General features: G+C 44.9%; 1 long non-coding RNA gene across 2 annotated transcripts; it reads right to left on the bottom strand.

The window, feature by feature from the left end:
* Positions 1-3,037: 3,037 nt before the first annotated feature.
* Positions 3,038-5,441, bottom strand: LOC125178129. Of its 2 annotated transcripts, none has more exons than XR_007156801.1 (3): positions 5,343-5,441; positions 3,631-3,794; positions 3,038-3,159 (listed from the first exon to the last, which is right to left on the bottom strand). It is a non-coding gene; the product is annotated as an uncharacterized LOC125178129 (long non-coding RNA). The 2 variants fall into 2 exon arrangements; XR_007156802.1 differs by lacking the exon at positions 5,343-5,441 and adding an exon at positions 5,208-5,247.
* Between the last annotated feature and the right edge of the window lie 55 nt (positions 5,442-5,496).

The following is a 5,496-nucleotide window of genomic DNA, read 5'->3' as shown; positions in this document are numbered from 1 at the left end:
CCAAATTACATACAATTAAAATGATTATAATGAGATGCCAGATTGACACCGAACATAGTAAAATGGGCTGGCTGGCACCAACAGGGGCTTCTCTAAGGAGGATATATTTTATTAAAAAGGAAGCATTGAAGTGATATTTCGCCCGCAATTATTAAGAATACATGCCTGTAATATATCTCAACCAACTTTAGGACCACGCGCTGACATAAAAATAAATTCTGGCTCATTATAAACAAGGAAGTCGACGTTTTGCAACGCGACGCAATATTTCGGAGAAAGTGTGATCCGATACATGCAACTATTTTATAAAATAGCGCCACTGTGTCCCGCTCATTCACCGTCTACTGCATTATTCATTTACACGATAAAGGATTGATGTATCAGCTGCTTCTATGCGTATCTTACACGAAATTTGGGCACCTTACCAGTCAAAAATCAAGGCCGTGGCGCGCACGTCTTAGGCCGGGCGGGCGACAATAGGCGTCCGACTCGTTAGATTGGCCGTTACTCCCAAATCTCGTCCTGCTCGCTCCCGTCTGTCGTGACGAGATGGACGGGCCACACCGCTGCCATCGGCAATAATTCGCATGGTACTTCAAGGCCGTACACGAACGATAGGCCGCTTGCTCACATATTAGGCTTGCTCACATATTTCGCCTGACGCCCGCGTATGTACTGCCAAAACTACGGCGGTTGATTTGCCGCGACAGTTTAGCTTGCAATAGTATTCAATGTAATCTTTCACACAAGGCCGTTTTTGACGCCACATCCTAGGGCCCTCCCTAAAACACATCCTAGGGCCCTCCCTAAATCCTCCACATCCTTTATATTTATATAAAAAATTTCACAGATATCTCGTGGATCAGTAATAATAATCGTCATTAGTCCCTATTGACACTAAATTTAGCGTTTGTGTCGGCAGTGAATATGCTTTTACATATTCTGTGCATGTACCGTACATGTGTTTTTATTATTTTTATATTTTATTACCTTATTCCGATAACATTTCCAGCTATATATCTCTGTGTTACGGTTGCGTGCTTCACCAAAACAAGGGTAATTTCTATGCTCTATCAGGCAACCATTTGGCCTGATAGAACATTCGAATTTACGTCGACTTTTTTCCGTACACACACACACATCATTTTCGATCAGAAAATTTCACACAATTATTGATATTTCTCAAGAAAAAAAACCAAAGCCATACCTACGTTGTTTCCTATTACATTTTGAATAGCTGAAGATGCACTTCTGTAAAAAAACGAGAATAAAAATAAACGACTTTGCTTTTTACAAATAAACACAAGCTCTATATATGAGCGCAGCAAGACTATTGATAAATGTTAAACAATTTGTTAAACAATATGAACGATACAATAGCAACCGTTAACCAACACGTTTTTCCATGTAGCTATATCCATGTAGCTTGCAGGTGAGAGACTGAATTCCATGTAGCTTGCCGGAACCAGCTGGGGCCAGCAGAATGAAACCCTCTTGGTGACTTTTAAGGCCCTTATTAAGTCCCTCTTCACCTACGCTGCCCCAGCGTAGTTCCCCCAACGCCTCTCCTTCGTCAATCTCTAAGCAGCAAACTATTCAGAACTCAGCCCTCCGCATAGCCACGGGATCTCTCCAAATCCGCCTCCGCTTCCCATCTGCACAGCGAAGCTCAGATCTTACCCGTGGCTGAACACCTCTCTCTGCTCTGCTCACAGTACCTTGCCAGCGCCCTACGACCGCACCATCCCAGCTACCCTATCTTTATGGATCACACCACCCATCACCTCTTCAGCTGCCCATCGCACCCCACCTCGCTGACTCTACTGGACCTCTGGTCTAACCCCGGACCGACTGCGGCTTTCCTCTCCTCGCTCCCATCCTTCGCCGACATCCTTGGAGCGGAACCTCCGCTCCCTCCCCCTCCCCCGGAGCCGCCGTCTCTGCGGGGCGCCGCCGTGCAGCGGTCCCGGGCAACTAACAACAACAACTATTTCATTGCTCCGTCTGGCTAAAGCGCGACGTGCTCGGCTAAGCCCTGCGCCGAGCATAATTTTTAAAACATCAGCCGCTGTAGAATCACTAAAAATACAATACGTTCTGATGCACAATTTTACAATAAAAATCGCTGCTGCGTAATACGAAATTTCGATTTAATTTTTAACACTAGAAATCATGTTTAATGTAGCAATGGAGTTTTTGGTGAGCGATAATTCCAATGTCGTCAAATCATCAAACGTTAATAACAAGCAAGAACATTCAAATGATGCCATTCAAAGGGCAGGAAATCCGATAGTCGTACCTATATAGGCATTGTAAGCGCTAAAATATTTCTTTATTATCATCTAAAATTAAATTTTACCTCGAGCTAAAAACTTAACGCCCACTCCCGCTAAATTTGAATTTAATCACTTTTTAAAAATTTCATTCCCTCTAAATTTTTTACTTCCAGGAACCTTTGTCAATTTGTTTATGAAAACATGAGTAATACTATTTAAAAACGAGTTATAAATAGCCTGTTTGAATAAATCCACAAGCAGCTTTTGTTGCTACACGAGGAGCGGCACAAGAAGCATGCACTCGTATGGCTAGACATGTCACTGCTTAGGAGCCATGAAGCCTGATCATGTAGCAGCTGCAGGATTTTCCCAGCATATCTACGGAGCTGTGGTCGTAAAATTGTTCCTGACTTCATGCAGCAGCTGCAGGATTTGCACGCGCTCTTCATGTTGAGCTGCGATCCTTTTTAGGATCTCATCCTGAGCTTCACGTTGAGCTGCCATCCTTTTTAGGATCTCATCGTGAGCTTCACGCTGAGCTGCGATATTTTTTTGGATCTCATCCTGAGCTTCACGTTGAGCTGCGATATTTTTTTGGGTCTCATCCTGAGCTTCACGTTGAGCTGCGATATTTTTTTGGGTCTCATCCTGAGCTTCACGTTGAGCTGCGATATTTTTTTGGATCTCATCCTGAGCTTCACGTTGAGCTGCGATATTTTTTTGGGTCTCATCCTGAGCTTCATGAGCTGCGATATTTTTTAGGATCTCATCCTGAGCTTCACGTTGAGCTGCGATATTTTTTTGGATCTCATCCTGAGCTTCACGTTGAGCTGCGATCACGCGCTCTTCACGTTGAGCTGCGATCCTGTTGAGGCGGTGATTCCTGCAAGAGTTTGAGTTTCTCAATTTCACTGCTTGCCTATAACAAAACAAATAAATGTAAAGTAAAAATTAAATGTAAACAAGCCGCGGTTTGCACATCGAGAAACTGAAACTTTACCTCCAATATAGTATGTAATAGTGGTTTTGCGTTTATTAGGCCGTAGGCCTGTCGCCGATTCTTAACACAGCTTGCTGCGGTCTTGAACGTACAACTCACTGCTCCACTCTGCTTTGCTTGACCGCCCGGCCTCCTCGCCGATTCTGACCAGAAACTGGCGCACAGAGCTGGGATCGAACCCGCACCTCCCTGCTCCAATCCTAGTACTCTGAACTGTAAGCACTGGGCCACCCTACACCTCTATAAAATTTTCTTGAAATAACTTCATGATTTTATAACGCTATGTTGCCACCAACTTCAATAATCGTGATCGCGGCTATAGAAGATCGAGTTGCCAGTATTCGAGCAGCTAACCTGATTACTTCAACCGTGCGGTCGTCCAGGTAGCACACGAACTGCTTCTGGTCGTCGTAAATAATCCCTCCAATGTAGGGCGACGAGTTGATCTTGACGAGCAGCCGCCGCTGCTTGCGTCCGAATAGCTGCAGGTGTGGCAGGAAGCGCTGCAGGAAGGGCACCTGACGATAGAAGTTCTAGAATAAAAGTCTGGACTTTCAGGAGAAAGGAGGAAACAATCACAATGACTTTCAGGAGACAGGAGGGAACAATCACAATGACTTTCAGGAGACAGGAGGAAACAATCACAAGGACTTTCAGGAGAAAGAAGGAAACAATCACAAGACTTTCAGGAGAAAGGAGGAAACAATCACAAGGACTTTCAGGAGAAAGGAGGAAACAATCACAAGGACTTTCAGGAGAAAGGAGGAAACAATCACAAGGACTTTCAGGAGAAAGGAGGAAACAATAACAAGGACTTTCAGGAGAAAGGAGGAAACAATCACAAGGACTTTCAGGAGAAAGGAGGAAACAATCACAAGGGCTTTCAGGAGAAAGGAGGCAACAATCACAAGGACTTTCAGGAGAAAGGAGGCAACAATCACAAGGACTTTTTTTACTTGTAAATTCTAACGAGAATTTTTACGACAACTCAATACAGGATTGCCTATGCGCATATATTTGAAGACATTCATCTATAGTTATCCCAGATGCGCTAAGAATAGTTATAATAAACTGACAATAATGCAAAATATCATTGATATCGTCCCCTTTATTATTTCTTGTTGGTGCCATAATAATTTAAATAATATATAATATTACTTGTCTCTCTGTACCATCGGTACAGAGAGACGGCGTTGCGTCTGCTTCCGCAGCGGTAGGCTCACCGACCAAGCATTACAGGGCTCATCTTTGTGTTGGCAACGAGAGCTGGTTATATTTAAAGCAGCATTTGTAACCTTGATCAAATGCAGCATAAACCAAGATTTTTTCTTTCTTGGTAATTCCTCTAATAAAAAAATGTGATTTTCAACACGCATGTTATGTTATTGGCTGGTGAAACTCGTGTTGATGATGTCCAAGAAGTGGCATTCGTAATGCGGTATTATTGAAGCTTGGATGCTCGGTGTTACATGGTCCAGTCTCACCTTGAAAAAGAGCTGCTCGTTGAGTCACACGAGCACAGTCTCACCTTGATGAACAGCTGCTCGGTGAGGCACGCGAGCACAGTCTCACCTTGATGAACAGCTGCTCTTTGAGGTACACGAACTGCAGTCTCACCTTGACGAACAGCTGCTCGCTGAGGCACACGAGCTACAGTCTCACCTTGATGGACAGTTGCTCGCTGAGGCACACGAGCTACATTCTCACCTTGATGAACAGCTGCTCGCTGAGGTACACGAGCTAAAGTCTCACCTTGACAAACAGCTGCTCGTTGAGGCACACGAGCCCAGTCTCACCTTGATTAACAGCTGCTCGTTGAGGTACACGGACTGCAGTCCCACTTTGATGAATGGCTGCTCGTTGAGGTACACGAGCTGCAGTCACACCTTGATGAACAGCTGCTCCCAGAGGTACACGAACTGCAGTCTCACCTTGCTGAGCAGCTGCTCGTTGAGGTACACGAACTGCAGTCTCACCTTGATGAACAGCTGCTCGTTGAGGTACACGAGCTACAGTCTCACCTTGATGAACAGCTGCTCGTTGAGGTACACGAGCTACCGTCTCACCTTGATGAGCAGCTGCTCGTTGAGGTACACGAGCTGCAGTCTCACCTTGATGAACAGCTGCTCGTTGAGGTACACGAGCTGCAGTCTCACCTTGATGAGCAGCTGCTCGTTGAGGTACACGAGCTACAGTCTCACCTTGATGAACAGCTGCTCG

Source organism: Hyalella azteca, unplaced genomic scaffold (assembly GCF_000764305.2).
Source record: "Hyalella azteca isolate HAZT.00-mixed unplaced genomic scaffold, Hazt_2.0.2 contig7299, whole genome shotgun sequence".
Taxonomy (NCBI): domain Eukaryota; kingdom Metazoa; phylum Arthropoda; class Malacostraca; order Amphipoda; family Hyalellidae; genus Hyalella; species Hyalella azteca.
This window is presented reverse-complemented; position numbering and strand designations above follow the sequence as displayed.